This window comes from Rhinolophus sinicus, chromosome 3, assembly GCF_057876585.1.
Source record: "Rhinolophus sinicus isolate RSI-liver-muscle chromosome 3, RSI-T2T, whole genome shotgun sequence".
In the NCBI taxonomy this organism is placed as follows: Eukaryota; Metazoa; Chordata; class Mammalia; order Chiroptera; family Rhinolophidae; genus Rhinolophus; species Rhinolophus sinicus.
The window spans coordinates 85937077-85955905 of record NC_142503.1 but is presented as its reverse complement, the minus strand read 5'-3'; positions in this window follow the sequence as shown (position 1 = coordinate 85955905).

Genomic DNA, 18829 nt, shown 5'->3' with positions numbered 1-18829 from the left:
CAAAACTTGAATAAAGATCTGTAGTCAATATTTAACTTCCTCATTTTGATCATTGTACCATTGTTATATGAGTGAATATCCCTCTTCTTAGGAAATATACATTGAACGATTTCGGAGTAAAGAGACATTGTGTCTACAACTTACTCTCAAATAGTTCAGAAAAACAAATCATATAATCATTATATACATATATATGTATATGTGTGGCTTTAACCCATGTTCATTATGCAGCAGAGTGTATATATATGTATATATATACATACATACATGTATATGTAATTATCTGTATGCATATATGCACATATACGCATATGTTTGTGTATATATATAGATGGGGAGAGAATATTAAAGCAAATGAGGCAAATGTTAAAAACTAGTGAATCTGGGTGAAGGGTATACTTTGTACTACCATTTGTTCTTTGTACCATTATTGCAATTTTCCTGTATTTGAAATTATCACAAATTTTTTTTTAAGAGAATAGCCACAGAGTATTCTTTCCCTAAGCAATAATGGATGAAATGTTGTTTGTGATGTGGCAAAGCACATGCTGCAAAATAAGGTCATTCACATAACAAGCATAGTCATCTTTAAAGCATGATGCCTAGTGAAAACCACTTCCTTTCATGCATGGACTTGGCTGAATCCTTTCTTTAAAAGTTTTTGAAGCACTAGAGTTTATTATTCACACCACAGAGTTCTCATGTGGTAGAAATGTTATGCACGCCATCTTTAAAACATGCCTAAACCTCAACAAGCCCTTCCCCCATCCTCTAAGAAACATCAGAACATACCAGAGCATAGGAGTTACTAGCTGGAGTCGTATATTCTGTTTTCTCTGACAAGGGTAGTGCCATTATAATCCAATAGACCCATGTGAATGTGCAGCAGACATTAGCTCCGATTTTTATTATGGAGCTTGATAGAAAAGAACATTTGTTCCTTTTCATTCCTGAATGTTTTCATGGTGACATTTCTCAGTGTGTGTGTGTGTGTGTGTGTGTGTGTGTGTTCACTGCTTTTCCCTCAAAGAGATCATCCAGTGACCTTGAAATCTGCACTGGCATTTTGCTGGCAGGAAGGGAAACTCTCTTCTCATTTGCAAAATGAATAACAATTTGATCATCCTTAAACTTCTAAAAGGTTAATTATGCTCTCTCCATGAGTACTGAATAAAAACCTGTTTTATCTCTGCCCAAATGAAACCCACAGGGCTCACCCTCCCTCTAACTCTGCCAGGAGACCAAGTCTTTCCGGCTGTCAATTAACCGCTATCAACTCCTAGATCTGTGTGAGCTGCAGTAGATTTTCTCATCCAAAAACTATGACAGTCCTCATTTGCTAGAGCTGTGTGGTGACTTTAAAAATTTCTCAGCAGGAAAGTGTTATCTGGCTGTAGGCATGATGGAAAGAAGAGGGGAGAAAGAGGCGTGAGCTACAGAGAAAGAAAGAGAAAGAGAAAGAAAAAGGTTGGGATACTGAGACTTCATTTCACTTCAAAGATTTTCACAGAAACAAAACAAAACAGAAACGCATTCACAATGATAATAAAAATAACCACCATTAAAATTAAAGGCAAATTTAAAGTACTTAAGCTCTACTGCTCCTGAAAGCATTAGATCCTTGCCGATCTGCCAATTCTCAAAAAAGGTGCACATCACACACTCAACTAGAAAGATGCCTATGGGACAATGCTTATGGGTGGGGTAGTTGACAAATCTACCCTTCCCCCATTTAAAAATTCTAATTACTACTATTTCTTGGCCATAAACAGCCTCTTTTAGTTATAATCCAAAAACTATACCTTAAAAAGCAAGTCTAAGAGAGTTGTATTTCATTTTTGTTACAATAAAAACTCATCTTTCAAAGGAAAGTAAAGGCAGAGAATAGGGGGAGGTAGGGAAAGGAAATCCCTGACTTCTGCCTGATACTCATGGCTCCTTGTTTTAATAACTTAGAATTTATAACTTGAACAATTTTACATGAGCCAATCAAACATTATATATAAAAAAACAAAAACAGAAGATGAAACAAGCAATATATCTTTCGCTAAAAGAAACATGTTACTATATGTACAGATGTTTTAACAGTAATATAATTATTAAGATGCCACGCAGGGCCTGATGTTTTGACCACACTGAAGTGGGTTGCTGTGTGTGTATTGAAAAGGCCTAGGTGTAGCTTTACCTCATGTTCACTATGCAGCAGAGTAAATACTGGTGGGGATGGGGCACCATGTCTCTTATTTCTATAGGAACACCTGTGTAGGAAGATCTAATGGAGACTACAACTCTGACAATTTCATGAAAATTGAAATTATTTTCAGCAAGAATCACTCACGCAAAGTATATAGTTTTTGTTGTTCTTTCTGGATATGTTTTGTGGTGAAATATACGTGACATAAATTTACCGTTTTAGCCATTTTCAAGTGGACAATTCAGTGGCATTAAGTACATTTAGTGTTATACAACCATCACTACTGTCCATTTCCAGAACTTTTTATTATCCTAAAAAGAAACTCTATATCCACTAAACAACTCCCATTTCTTTCTTCCTCTCGTGCTGTCATCTGAATGTTTGTGTCCCCCAAAAATTCATATGTTGAAATCTTAATGCCCCATGTGATGGTATTAGGATGTGGGGCTTTTGGAGGGGGGGCGACCTAGGTCATGAGGATGCAGCATTGGGAAATGGGATTAGTGCCCTTATAAAAGGGACCTCACAGAGCTCCCTAATCCCTTCTGCCACATGAGGTTACAAAGAGACATCTGTGACCCAGAAGAGAAGAGGAACCTCACCTTACTATGCTAGCACCTGATCTCGGACTTTCAGCCTCCAGAATCGTGAGAAATAAGTTTTTGTTGTTTATAAGCTATTCAGTCTGTTGTATTTTCTTATAGAGCCTGAACAGATTCAGATACCACAGCCCCTAGTAACCTCTATTCTACTTTCTGTCTATTAATTTCCTTTTATACATACTCAATATAAATGGAATCATACAATATTTGTTCTTTTGTGTCTAGTTTATTTCACTTACATAATGTTTTCAAGGTTTATTCCTATTATAGTACATGTTAGAATTGCATTCTTTTTTAAAGTCTGAATAATATTCCACCATCTGCATATACCACATTTTGTTTATCCATTCATCTGTCAATGGACATTTGGGTTGTTTCCACCTTTTAGCTATTATGAATAATGCTGCTATGAACATTGGTATACAAGTATCTGCTTGAGCCCCTACTTTCAATTCTTTGGGTATACACCTAGAAGTGGAGTTGCAAAGTACATAGTTTTTATATGTGATAGTTGTGTTATCCAGGACATTGTATGTGAGGTAAGAAATAGAACAGAAATTTTCCTTAGCAAATATTGAACATTCCTTGCTTGGATTCCATTTCAAGATCCTTTTAGTTGTTTTCTTTCACTTATTTGAATGTTTGTAGGAAAACTGTGAAGCTTCAGAAAATGGAGGTAAAAACAGTGTCTTTAGAAATTTCTTCCAGCCAAAATACAGCGTTCAGGTTCAAACCAACACACTAACCTGGGTAATGATTGTTTTCCTCTGAGTGGTAGTCAGACCAAGAACTTTACATTTCAGAGTAGTTATGATTTGGGAGGGACAGTTGATGGAGGTTCCATCTCCAGTGTACCTCCTTTCTCCCCGTGGTACTGGGGATGTTTTCTACAGCCCATTCATACTGTCTTTTGGCAAATTGCTTCTCTCTCTTCCTTCTCTTTTCCCTCCAACTTCTGTGCCCCTCATGAACTAGATAATCCGACTGTTCTGATCCCAGCTAATGCTAATTTTTCTAGGGGTTCGCCCATGATCCAAGGAGGGTCCATTTAGAATGGCTAATGGACCAGTAGCCTGTGATCCAGATTTTGGATTGCAAGCATGAGCTGAACTAATTGGGCTCTTAGGAAATGGAAATCAGGAAACAGAGACTGAATCATATACCCACTGAAGCAGATGGCAAAGATTGTACTAAGAACGCTGTGACACAGAGTCATGTTTAGGGGGAACACTGTAAGTCAAAAGTCACATGCATGCTGAAGTTATGAGAGAGCAGAAAAAGTCAGATATTAGAAAAAAGTGGATCAGATGCACAGAGAGAAGCAGAAACATCAGGTAAGAAAGAGAATATACAGTCCATGAGGGAGATGGCGGAGCTGCTTGCAAGGTCTCCTTTGTGCCAAGACCTGCCATTTCAAGGCCTCTCCATGTGTCTCTTTACTAGTGGACCCTTTTGTTGAGTTAACTGGAGTGAGTCTCTAGTCCTTACAGTTTAACAAGCCTGACAGAAACCGTCTCTTCTGTTGCTTTTTCTTCTATATCTACCTCCTTCCAATGCCTCTTTTTATTTTTCTAAGCCCCGTTCTTTTTATTCTTCACCCCTGCCTATGCCTCGGGCATACGGCTAGGGACCCTCGAAAACTGAAGAGAAATAATACAGTAGGTTTTTTAAATAGCTTTATTGAGACATAATTCGCATACCATAAAATTCAATATTTTCAAGTGTAAATTTCAGTGGTATTTAATATTTTCACAAAGTTATATAATCATCACCACTATCTAATTTTAGAACATTTTCATCATCCCCAAAAGAAGTCCTATACCCTTTAACAGTCTTCCTCCCTCCCCCATTTCCTCTTCCCTCTAGTCCTAATCTGTCAGTCTCCTTTCTGGTCTCTATGGATTTGCCTATTCTGGAGAGTTCACATAAATACAAAATATACACAATACAATAACTACAATATGTGACTAGATTCTTTTATTTAGCATAATGTTTTCAAGAACCATCCATGTTGTATATGTCCGTACTTTATTCTGTTTTATCAAGTAATGTTCCGTTGTATAGCTATACCATATTTTGTTTGTCCATTTATCAGTTAATGGACATTTGGGTTATTTCCAGGTTTTGGCTATAATAGATAATGCTGCTCTGAACATTGTGTACAGGTATTTGTGTGGGCATGTTTTCATTTCTCTTGGGCATCTATCTAGGAGTGGAATTGCTTAGTCATAGGGTACAACACTGTGCATTTAGTTGTCCTTTTGCTCCCTTTTCCTTTCTGTGATATTTTAAGAACTTCTTCAGGTTTGCTGCTATCATTCTCTGTTTTCTTTTTATTTTCCTTGTGTGTTACTACTTTCAGTATATCTTTTCATATTTCTCTTCTCCTCGCTTGTACCAGTTATTCAAGTTCATTTTTAAAAATCATCCTTAAATCACTTTCGTGCATTCCCTTTATCCTTCCTTCTCACTCCCCACCTCTGGCCGTGCTTGAGTGAAACCCGCTTCACCTAGAGGAGAGTCAGGCTCCCGTGAAATATGATTCCATGAAGTGGTTGGTTCTCAGAGTAAGAACTTCAGAAACAGAAGGACATATGCAAGGGTGCATGGACATAAGATTATAACAGCTTATATGTAAATGACCATTGTGGTCATAGTTTCGTTCCTATATTTGCTATATCTGACCAAAACACTTGACGTTGACCTGCAGTCTCTTCCATCTGTCCATCCAGACTGCAAATAGAATGTGACTTCCAGGTAATTGCTGCAGCCGCTGCTGTCGGGTATGTCACCCTCAGCTGCACTAACCCTTTGCCTCGGGCACCATATGGACAGTGACAGGCAAATCGCCCTGATGAGATGAAGAACTTTAAGTGGATTGAGGGAGGCCTTTGACTCGTCCCAGCCCCACTGTTTCCCAGAAGGACATGCTTCTGTCTTATTCTCACTGTAAACTCAAGGCTAAAACTGAGAAGCACCAATTTTGCTCAGGGAGATGATTCAGTATTTTCCAAGTTTTTGACAGCTGACCAATTAAAAACCAGATGTCACCGTTAACAAGCTTTAAATAAGCCAGGATTTGGAGCAATAGAAAGCACCAAACACCGACTACTGTATACCACCCTTCTCAGTGTGAGTTTGATAATTACAATGATGAAGACGATGCTGATGACGGCAGGGATGCCAGGCGGGATTCAAATCATTAACTGGAAAGCAGCAAATTCTGTTTCTTACAAGTGGTCCCAGTGAGCCTTCCATTTGCTCCAGTTCACTATCTTTTGTCTTCAAAATTCTGAAATATTATCCAATTCCAATTAATGATTTGAATCCTGCCCAATATCCCTGAAGTCTGCCTCATCACCTTTACATTGGTAAATGCTCATTGAATGTTTCTCACACTCATACTGAGCACGGGCACGCATTAGATGACGTAATGTGGTAGCTTTCACATGGAACTTTAAAAGCACAGTTTCATCGATTTTTAGTGAAAACGCATAGTTGAGACCATTACTAAGATGTTTGTGAACAAGCCCTTTCTCAAGCCTTTCAGTCTGTGAATGGAGACGCTGGGAGATGTTTTGAAAGGGAAAGCCACACAAACTCATAATCCTGCAACTCATTAAGGTTACTATTTTGTAAACGCAATTGCAATTGAGAAATGTTCAGGACCAAGAATGACAGAGCGAGAGACCTGAACCCCAAATGGATTGGTCCTGCCCTTTACTTACAATTCTGATTAATATTCAGTCAGGATCTTGCGAATATAGTGGATGTGAATTGCGATTTTTACTTTTATTTGTGTGCTCTTTATTAGCCAATATACCAAACCCCTTTCCAAATCAAGAGCTGGAGCCAACCTCAATCAGGAATTTTGATCAGTGAGGACCTCCTTTCCTCTGTGTGATCAGACTTCAGAGAGAGTGGTCTGAAATGAGTGCGGGGGCTGCTGGACTTCAGAACTGAGTTGCTATAAAAAGTGCACATTAGAGAAGTTTCAGATAGCACAGCATGATGCAAATTGCTACCATACGCATCACTTGCCAGAACCACACCAATCTCAGCAGAAGTGGTAGGGGTGACGTCACCAACACTGTGATTTGAACCACCCTCAGGAAAACATAGCTGATGGACCAGCAATGGTGGTTAGCAACACACAGAGACCCAGCAATACACACCATATGAGACCGATCATGAAGCACTTGCAGGGGTTCTCAGTTTCATTTCTCAAATTTGAGAGCTATATCACATTTAAAAAATTTTGAGAGAAACTTGGAACCTTTTGAGGCCGTGATGGGAAGTGGCACTATTCTTAACAAAAAGTGGCATTTTGTTTTTGGCAGGTAAGAAATCAGCAGAAATGAAAGCTTTCATAATATCTGTACTAATAGCTAATGATTCTAGTCACCAATTCTGATGTGTGGGTTTTACCCCCCACACCAAGCAATTCTGGTATACCTCCTGGGTGTCTCACAATCCAACTCATTTCTGACACTACCTGGAGATAGCATCAGGTCCCACGCGTGAAGGGCTCAGTCCTAGAAGACTGCACCCCCTGCCATCCCATTTCAGCTGCCAATCACAAGTCCAGGTTGTCACTTGTGCTTCTGACCAACAGGCCGTAGATGGGAAGTTCCAACAACCCTCTCCTCGGACTTGATTAATTGCTAGAGCAGTTCACAGAACTCAAAGAAACATTTTACTTTCTAGATTATGAGTTTATTATAAAAGGATATAACTCAGGAACAGCCAGATGGAAGAGATGTACAGGGCAAGGTTGGGGGATAGGTTGTGGAGTTTCCACACTCTCTAAACACACCACTCTCTCTGATTCTCCCTGTGTTCCTGAACCCAGAAGCTCTCTTAACCCCATCCTTTTTGTTTTTTTATAGAGACTTCATTACATAGGCATGGTTGATTAAATCACTGGCCATTGGTTATTGGACTGAATCTCTAATCCCTCCCCCTTCCCGGAAGTCTGTGGTTTATGTTTTTCCCCACTAATGTGCAAACTCATGAAAACAAAGAGCTAACTGAGCTAACACTTTGAGGAAAAGCTGAGCAGAGGCAAGAGCATGTGGGAAATTCTGAGACAGCAGAGAGCAATTCACAGCAGTGTGGCTTTAAGATTTATCTGGAACCACAGAGGCCTCCAACTCTGAAAACGAAAACAAGAGGTTTGGACAAAAGAATGAAAACACCATTAAGAAAAAGAGTCCCCAGCGTGCAAAATAGCTCACATATACAGAGGAAGGGGAAGGGACTGGGAAGGGAGAAATCGATTTCCACTGCTGTGCAAAGTACACAAAAAGTCATGGTTTAAGAAACACAGTCTCATTACATTTCATGATTATTGTTTGTTCTTCATTTCCTTGATAAGATCAAACGAAAAACACCTTTACAAAATTCAGTTAGAGAAAGTTGGTTAGGAAAGAAGTAAAGTTGTTTGAGCATGAATCAACAAAGTTGACTGTCTCAACACCTTTCACAGTCTTTGCTATTGCCAGGCACTTGTTAAGCATAAAATGTCATTGTTTACCATAAAAGTTAACAAAAATATGTCGCAGATGAATTATAATCCTTTTACTTGACACAGACACATTATTCTCTGGATGTACTCACCGTTCATTGGACCAGTATTTAGTATATCAGTTAAGGAACTACAAAAAAAAAAAAAAAAAGTACAAACATTTTAATACTCATTTGCCATTTTTCTGATATAGAGCTGAGATCAGGGGCCTCAACACTGGCATTCTTGCTTAAATCACATCCAAAATGCATCACCAATTTTTCTGTCGGAGCAACTTATACACATTTATGAAGCAATCTGAACTCAAATCACTTCTAGATTTCTAGAATCCCCTTCCCACAATATTCATAGTTGTCTCCACCAAATCTAGTCAATGCATTTCCTTTGTAGCAACTCTATGTAAAGTTATTTTCAACTTAGTTTTCATTGAAATAACAAGTTTCTTTTCAACATCATTTTATTGGTTCACGTAAATTTACTTGAATTTTCTAATTACAATAGTGATTACAACTTGCATAAACAGGTTCAGGAGCAAATGTCACCATCTTCATGAGGCCCACAGCCTAGCTGGTGTGGGTAAAAGTGTACAGACCACATTGCAACTGGCATTGAGCCCTAAATTAACCATGTTCTCTGTGGGTGTCTCTCTTCAACATTTAGTACCTGAGTACCAGGTACCGGCTAACACTCTTACCTGGATGATGCCGATCTAATTAACACACTCTCTTACATTTCAGTCAATTCACCACATATGTTTTGGATCCACTATGTGAAGAGGTTTACAATAGAGTCAGCAGGAGGGATTAAAAATAAATGGGGAGGGGAGACATTATTGACCATAAAAGGCCTCAAATATTGTTGTATAAATCATTACCACCACCATTGTAATTTGCTGACATTCATTGCCCCTTTGTGACAGTCATTATGTAAAATACTCTGCGTACATTCTCTCAATCCCCACAACACCTCTTTGAGGTACACACAAATATCATCAACCCTGTCGTACAGAGGTTAACTGGGGCTGAGAGAGCCCCTTCACAAATGACAAAGCCATGATTTGACTCTAAGTAAAAGTTGCTGCCACTTGGCTTCACTGACCTTCATTATTAGCAACCATCAGAAGCCTCAGATCAGTCTGTCTGCTGTTGGACTCCGATAAACCTTTCTTATTTTTTTCCTATTGGCATGGAGAGTTTTTCTTAAGTCATGCTTTCCGCTGGAAGTTACCACTAAAATGAATAAGATCCAAGAACTTGTGAAGTCAGTCAAGAATTCACCGAGTGTCCAGGATTGTGCTAGAAGCCCAAACACTGAATCATTCTCAGGCCCCACAGTTTCAGAGCTCTTGCCCAGCCAGTTGGGCCACAGTGTGACAATGGATATTCTGCTCAGAAGTCACAGTGACTGCACCTCTTCCCCATCTGCTAGTGGAACCCAAATTTATTACTTGCATTATGCTTAATGGCATATCTTTTCTCAATTACTTTAGAGAACTGGGGAGAATGATGAAAAAAGGGAATAGACAAAGCAAACTGTCTAGTGCTGATTGTGACCTACTCTTAAGACATCATCAATTTAATAGCCAGATTTCTTTAACAATGATGAAAAATGTCATCTGCTGCGTTTATAGTTTTGTAATACATAAGTCATGCATATTCATTGTAAATAACTCCAACAATACAGAAAAGTGTGGGAGATAAAATAAAAGCACTCAAGTCCCCCAACCCACTGTCAAGCACCATTAACATTAATTTGTATAGTATTCATGTTTTATTTATATAACATTAATTTGTATATACTATGCATAAATAATATTATGCAATAAAGTTTTGATAACATATTGACTTCTTTCTCTGTAAATAATTATCTACTCTGATTTTCACCTTTTCAGAGGAACCAGATGTATCCTTATCTGCCACCAGGCAGCATCTCCATGTGGTCTTTCAGGAACTCCCTTGCACATATCCAATGGTAAATTACTGTAGTGCAGATACAATGATGTCCTTTTACAAACATTTTGGCATTAAGACATAGACTGTCTTGTATATTTTATGCATATATTAGGTTGGTGCAAAAGTAATTGCAGTTTTTGCAATTTTGAACCTTTTAAACCGCAATTACTTTTGCACCAGCACACAACACACGTGTGTGTGTGTGTGTGTGTGTGTGTGTATATAATGGTCTCTTTAACACCCTCTATAGAATTGATAAATGTTTAATTAAATTGAATTCCATTGATTTATTGCAGTGAACTGAATTGACTTGAATTAAAGAGAGCCATGTGGGAATTGTTGAGCAGTTGTTAAAACATAGTATCTCTACTCTTGTGGCAATACAGTGCCTTCGGTCTCATGGACTTAATAAAATAAAAACTGACAGTCCTGTAAGAGAGCAAAATCTCCTAAAGTCCCATCCCAGTGAACAATGTACTGTTCTATCCAAAATGTCCAAACATAAATAAATGACACCACCATGACTTTCTCAGTAGCAGAATGAATCAGAGAAAAAGACATTTTTCTTCATTTTTTTGATAGGTATATGTATTATCTTCATACTCAGAATTATCACTCCTTCATACCTTAATCTATTCTTGAAATCCTATCCCTTCCAGAAATAGAACTACAGCTAATAATACGTTAAATACTGACATCTACTCTTAGGAGAAGTCAGGAAATCTGGAATTACATAGTCCAGTTTTGAAGCCTGTTATGACTTCTCACTGATGGACCACTGGACGTCACTGGATAGGAAGATGCTCTCGAATCGGGCTCTTGGGGAGAGTAGCAAGAGGACGTCATCACTCCCTCTGAAACAAAGGATCTCCTCTGCCTGATAACTGCCACTAATAATCCTTAGGTGTCATTCTTTATCCAAGCAGAAGATTTTGGAACTTTTTTTTACTACTTTTCACTGTTGTTTTTTTTAATACATGAGGTTTTTTTTTAATACATGTCATGATCAAGCTACTGAAATGTGTCCTACAAAGGGACCTATCTTGAAAAAAAACTCTGATAATCTTCAGAAAGAAGCAAGTATCCAACATGGCAGGGGAAGGAGAGGTGTATCCCATCTGAAACGAAATTTCACTAAATGGAATGGGGCCTGGAAGCAAAGAAAGATAGAGAGCCCTTTCACCTATAGAATCAAGATAAACAAAAGCAGTAGTGGAGGAAACGTAAAGTCTATGGCTGGTAACTGGCCACCATCTGGCTTCCATAAATCCCTCGGAAGTGGAGAAAGCATTTCAGGTGCTAAATGGGACAATGGTTACTGCCCATATGTTGAAAGCAGTGCATTTACAAATAGCCATACCCTCAAATACAGTTATTAGCAAATGGCAGTAGCAACAGCTATTGTTTTTCAGTAGTCATTCTCCCCTTATTTAATAACAAAATCCTGATTTTGAGTACATCAATGAACCCAGATACAGGACTGGACTTTTCAGCCTCCCTTGCAGTTAGTTATTACTATGTGACAAAATTCAGACCAATGATACAAAACCAAAATGGTGTATAGTATTTACAAAAAGTTTTCATACAAAGCTGAGAGTGAGCTTTTTTTCTGTCTTTCCTCATCCTGCTGTACAAAATATAAAAACGTAGACCCCTGCTAGGGAAGGTGGAGCCGAGAACCAGAAGGAACCATGCCAGTCCTTGGTTCACTATCTTCAGATTTATTTAACTTAAAAGAGAATTAAACTTTTATATTGTTTTAACACTGTTATCTGAGGACTAACTATTGTTTGCAGCTGAAGGTAATCCTGACTAATACAGATTGAAAATACATACAGGTTTATATAATACTCAAGACTCGGTACCAGGAAAGCAGCCAAGGTTGTTTACTCAGGCTAATGGAAATGACCTCAACTCAACGTAAGTGTCCTAGTCATCAAAAAGGTAAGGGGTGGCAATGGACAAGGGGTGCCAAGCCCCGAGGACAGGAAGACAATCACTGTACTCGCCCCTCTACTGGGCCTGAACACAGCCTCATCAAACTGCTCAATTCAGTGAAGATTTAGGCCACCACTATCAATTCTTTGAACTGGACATACAAGGTCTGACAATTAAGTTCGCGAACTTGTTACAACAATGTTGCTAACCTTTTTTGATATCAGAGGGATTATTAATTATGAATTTGTACCAACCTTTTTTGATATCAGAGGGATTATTCATTATGAATTTGTACCAACTAGACAAACACTTCACCAAGTTTACTACTTGGGAGTGCTGAAAAAGCTGCGTGAAAAAGTTAGACAACCTGAACTTTTCGCCAACAATTCATGGCTGTTGCATCACAACAATGCACCAGCTCACACGGCACTGTCTGTGAGGGAGTTTTTAGCCAGTAAACAAATCACTGTATTGGAACACCCTCCCTACTCACCTGATCTGGCCCCCAATGACTTCTTCCTTTACCCAAAGATAAAGGAAATATTGAAAGGAAGACATTTTGATGATATTCAGCACATCAAGAGTAATGCAACAACATCTCTGACTGCCATTCCAGGAAGAGTTCCAAAATTGCTTTGAAGGGTGGACTAGGCACTGGCATCGGTGCATAGCTTCCCAAGGGGAGTCCTTCAAAGGTGACTGTAGTGATATTCAGCAGTGAGGTGTGTAGCACTTATTCTAGGATGAGTTTGTGAACTTAATTGTAAGCTGAGAGAGACATGTTATACAAAGGCTCTACGGCAGTGTTTCTCAACTTTTTATTTCATGCCACTTTGGGTAAACAAAAAACTTCAAGCCCTCGCCCTTGAGGTAATGATACATCCTGAAGAATTAGTACCCAGCCATCCCCCTGAACCTCGAGAATAACCAGAACAGAGCTCCCATCAGCTGTCCAGGTGCTGCCAAAGGTACTCATTAGAGGGCTTTGCTCTTTGCGTATAAAACAGTTCTCAACTGTGTTTTCTGCCTCAAGAAACAGAATAGATGATATTCACAATGTAAAACATCCATAGGCATGCCCATAGTGAGAAGAAATTCCCTGCTTGCTAACTGTAACTCCATTATTTCAGTCCCACTCAAGAATGCATGTAGGAATTGGGATGAGAATGACATTATTGCAAACCTTGTCATGATATGGCAAGTTTGAATTTGCTTTCATATATAAAGATATTAAATTAGATCAAATATTTATGAATAACTAGTCTTAAAGAGTATTTGTAACAACTCTCATGAAAACATGTCACGACATCTCCAAGAAAGTCATTCATTTATAAAACTCTATCCTTGCTCTTATACTGAAGACTCCAGACTCTTCTCGATGATTTCCAAACCAGAGAGAGGCTTCCAATGTAGAAAACCATTCACCAGGTAAATAGCTGAGCAGGCTTCCCCATGCAAATGAGTTCTGAATAAAAATCTCTTTAATGATAATAATGAGGAACCTGATCAGAGCCAATTATTTCAAGCTTCATAATTTGTATATTAACTAAACATCCTCATAATTAAACAAGTTAGCCTAGGGAAATACCATTCGTTAAAGACTCGAACGTATTTTCCTTTTGAATTTTCGACTCTAAAATATGCCTGTGAATAAGAACTGAACTTGTCTAAGTAACAGGCAGCTGAAAGGAGAGACCTGAAGCAAATCTTGGGTATTATTATTATTATTATTATTATTATTATTATTATTTAACCAGAAATCTGGAGGTAGGCTGTCCAGAGCAGATCCTGTGGCTCCAGGCAGCTAACAGGGATCTAGGCTCTTTTATATTTCTGCTCAGCAAGGTGAGCTCATCTCATTAGGGTCCCAAGATGGCTCCTCCACTCCAACTTCATTTCCAGTAGGAAGGGGAAGGCAAAGGGCAACCACTAGCTGAGTGAGTCAGTTTCCTTTCTAAAGAGCTCTACCTAGCAACTTCCACTTACATATCGGTGACCCAAACTGTCACATAGTCACAGTCAGCTTCAAAGTGTAGTAAGGTGGTGAGTGGTAAGGGTCGTGACCAGGAGGTGGGGGATTGGGAAGGAGGGTGATGAGAAAATGTTTGAGCAGGGCAAAAATTTCCCCAAAAAAACGTTAGGGTTCTATCAGGAAGGAAGGTGGGGAAAATCGAAATTGGATAAGCAGCAAGCATTGTCAGTTATGTCCTAGCACTCAGAAGGGTAAAGAAAGATCATCCTCTTAAAAAAAAAAAAAAAAAAAAAAATTAAAATTAAAAACAAAATCCATGTTTGGGTCTACCAACAGAAGTCATCAAAATCTTGCTTGGAAGACAACCCATAACATTGTGATACATGCTTGTCTCGCTTTGGAACTGGAGCAAAGAGTTGGGATCTATGTCTTTATAGAAATTCCCATGGAACCAGAGAAGATAAACCTAAAAAAAGTCAAGCTGCTTTTACCAATGTAACAAATGTGAGGCATGTTGTATTTCTTTTAGTAAAAGATGAAACAAGACTGAAATGTAATTCTTACTGTATTAAACCTTTCCTTGTTTTTGGTTTGTCCCTAAAGCATCCTTGTTTTTATTTAAACTTCTGTTTTCTCCTTTTTATGATTAAAAACAAGATTCTGAAAAGATGCCATTATCATGTTTTTGTTATACGTGTATCTCACCTAGAATGTTCTGATCAGTTGGGCCCTTCTTTATAAGTCAAACTGTGCAGGTGTTTATTTGTCAGTAATGGAAACCCAACTTGACATCTGACATCTGACAATCAGGCTCAGTCTTTTCTGCTTTACACATCAATAACAACTGGAACTGTCCTGGAATTAGCGCTTTGCTGTCAGTTTTGTTAATGATGTTTGAGGCAGAGAGGAGCACAATCTACTCTTCTGGGAATATGATATATTGACTCTGCAGAGCTGACAATAGTAAAATGTTGGTTTAATGCCAAATTTACCTTTCAGATATGTCATAAGTTCTAAACATCTGAAAAAAGAATTAGAGCTTAACTCTATGTTAGCAACTTGTGAAAAAGCTAAATTTAAAAATTGGTTTAAGAAGAGATTTTTAAAAATTAATATTAATCATCAGAAATTCTCCATTCCAGGTGACATACAGAAGTGAACACTGGAAATACTGTATTGTCTTATAATACTTTCCCATCCAAAGTAAAAATGATAATTCACTAATATTTACAATGACCCCTGAAATAAGCCTAGATAAAGATTATACATTCTTTCCTATAAGAAATGATACATCTCCTCACAATCTGTGGGTTTTATGCTATACTTTGCCAGATTAAAGCAGCATATAATAATGGCTTGTTTTCTTATCCCTAGAACATAGATCTAAGAATTAGAATTTAGCCTCGAGCTTTCTTGTTAGAATTTCTAACAGCTGATTTGCCAGTGGAACAAGTCAGGACATACTATGTTATTCCTTGTATCTTTCTTCAAAGCACGCTGAAGACGTCCAAAATGCACAAATGTGATTAAAGCACACACACCAGCTCTGGAAAGACTATACCAGCACCTTATGTTCTTAAACTTCTATGCTATCTGGCCACTGAAATAAACGCACTCCTAATCTTTTCCTCTTTATCAAATAGATCTAATAAATCTACGATGTAAACTACGTAAGTGGATCAAGAACATATTCAAATTTCATTTAGAGGACAGTTTGACATGCTAAAAGTATCACTTTCATGAAAACATGGTAAAAGGCATATCAACCACAATTTTTAAAGATTAGAACAATGGCACAATCATAAGGACCTTGTCAACCTTTACACATGCAGCAATGATGACTACTTTTCCCCATGCATTTTTGAAATTATTTTTAATTGTGATGAAATACACGTAACATTAATCAGCATTTTAACCATTATTAAATGTACAGTTCAGTGGTATTAAGCACATTCGCATTGTTTTTCCAGCCATCACCACTATTCATCTCCAATTTCTTCCCCACCTGAAACTCTATACCCAATAAACAATAGCTCCTAGTTTTCCTGTCCTCTCCAGACCCTTGCAAATGCCATTCTACTTTCAGTTGATTTTCTGACTATCCATTATTGGTAATGTAAGTGGGGTAAAATCCACCCCCATCATTGTATTATCATCAGTCTCTCCTTTTATGTCTGTTAATATTTGTTTTATTTATTTAGGTGCTACTGCATTGAGTGTGTAGATGTTTATATGTGTTATATACTCTTGTTGGATTGATCCCTTTAACATTATGTAATGCACTTTTTTATCTCTTGTTATAGTCTTTGTTTTAAAGACTATTGTATCTGATATAAACATTGCTACCCCAGTTTTGTTTTCATTGCCATATGTATGAAATATCTTTTCTCACCCCTTCACTTTCAATCTGTGTGTGTCTTTCAGTTTGAAGTGAGTCTCTTGTAGGCAGCATATAGATAAGTCTTGGGTCTTTTTAATCCATTCTGCCATCCTGTGTCTTTAGATTGGAGCATCTAGTCAATTTACATTTAAAGTAATTATTGATAGATATGTAGCTATTGACATTTTATTAATTGTTTTCTAGTTGTTTTTGTAGTACTTCTGTTCCTTTCTTCTTCTCTTGCTCTCTTCTCTTGTACATTAATGCCATTCTTTAATGATTTGTTTGGATTCCTTTCTTTCTCTTTTTTTAAATGTATCTGTCATGAGTTTTTGGTTTGTGGTTACCATCTGATTCATATATAACAAGCTATGTTTATAGCAGTTTATTTTAAGTTGATGGCCAATTTAGTTTGAATGCATTCTAAAACCACTACATTTTTTTACTCACACCCCCCTGCACCCCAGTCTATGTTTTTGATGTCATATTTTACATCTTTTGTGCATGTGTATCCCTTAATTTATTATTGTAGTTACATATGATCTTACTACTTTTGTCTTTTAACTTTATCCTAATTTTATAATTGGTTGATCCACTACTGTTACTAAATATGTGCCTTTATCAGTCAGATTTTTTCCTTCCCATTTTTTCGTATTTTCAGTATTGACCTTTTATTTTCCACTTAAAGAAATCCCTTTAACATTTTTCATAAGTGCTAGTTTAGTGGTGATAAACTCCTTTAGCTTTTGCTTGTCTGGTAAACTCTTTCTCTCCTTCAATTCTGAATTAATACCTTGCAGGGTAGAATATTTTTGGTTGTGGGTTTTGTTGTTGTTATTGTTGTTTTCTTTCATCACTTTGAGTATGTCATGCCATTCCCTTCTGGGTTGCAAAGCTTCTGCTGAATAATCAGCTGACAGTCTCATGAAGGATCCACTAGCTGTTTTTCTCTTGGTGCTTTTAAGATTCTATCTTTAACTTTTGGCATTTTAATTATAATGCGTTTTGGTATGTGCTTCTTTGGGTTCATCTTGTTTGGGACTCTTTGGGCTTCCTGGACTTGGATGTCTGTTTGCTTCACCAGGTTAGGGAAGATTTCAGGCATTATTTCTTCAAATAGGTTTTCTGTCTCTTTTTCTCTTTCTTCTCTTTTTGGGACACCTATGATGTGATTGTTGATATGCTTGATGTATTCCCAGAACTCCCTTAAACTATCCTCATTTTTTAAAATTCTTTTTTGTTTTTGCTGTTCCCATTGGGTGATTTCATTACCTTGTCTTCCAGATCACAAACTTGTTCTTCTGCCTCATCTAATCTGCTCTCGATTTCCTCTAGTATATTTTTCATTTCAGTTATTGTATTCTTCATTTCTGATTGGTTCTTTTTTATATTTTCTGTCTTTTGGTTGAAGTTCATAGTAAATTCATCTATTCTTCCAAATTCATTAAGAATCTTTATAACCATTGTTTAAACTCTTTATCTGGTAGATTGCTTGTCTTCATTTTGTTTAATTATTTTCTGGGGCTTTGTCCTGTTTTTTCATTTGGAACTTATTCCTCTGTCTCCTCATTTGGGTTGTCTCTCTGTGTTTCTTTTTATTTATTATGTAGACCCACTTCGTCTCCCAGTTTCGAAATAGTGGCCTTTTGTAGAAGATAGCTTGTGGAGCCCAATGACACAATCTTCCCTAGTCACCAGAACCAGGTGATCCACATATGTCCCCCTGTGTGGGTTACGTATACCCTCCTGTTGTAGTTGGGCTGCAATAGCTTTGTGTGGTTGCTGGTGAGGGGGTTGAGTCTCAGGCCACCTGGCTGCACGGACCATCCACAACTACTTTAAACTATCTTGGGCTGGTGTTATGGAGCAGACATCACCTTGGAGGGGCTCTAGCGCTGTCTGCTGAGGCCGCCCATAGGGTGTGTCAGTTGTAGAACTGCTTGGGTGGGTCTCTGGTGTGAGCTGAGACTGGCTGCTACTTGTGCCAGTCTTGGAGCCACTTGGTAGGAGCTATGCTGTGAGCCAAGGCCTGCTGCTGCTTGTGCTGAGCTTGGGGCTGCTTGGGAAATGTTGATGTGAACCTAAGCCAGTGCTGTGTGTGATGGATCTGGAGCTGCTTAGAAAAGGCTTCAGTCAAGGCAAGTGGGTTAGGTGGGGCAGGATGTCAGGGAACGCCAGGATGAGGCAAACAGTATTAGCCAGGTTAATGAAGAATGACAGGTTTGGCACCCACTTGTGCCCCACCAGGCAGGTGGAAGGAGAAT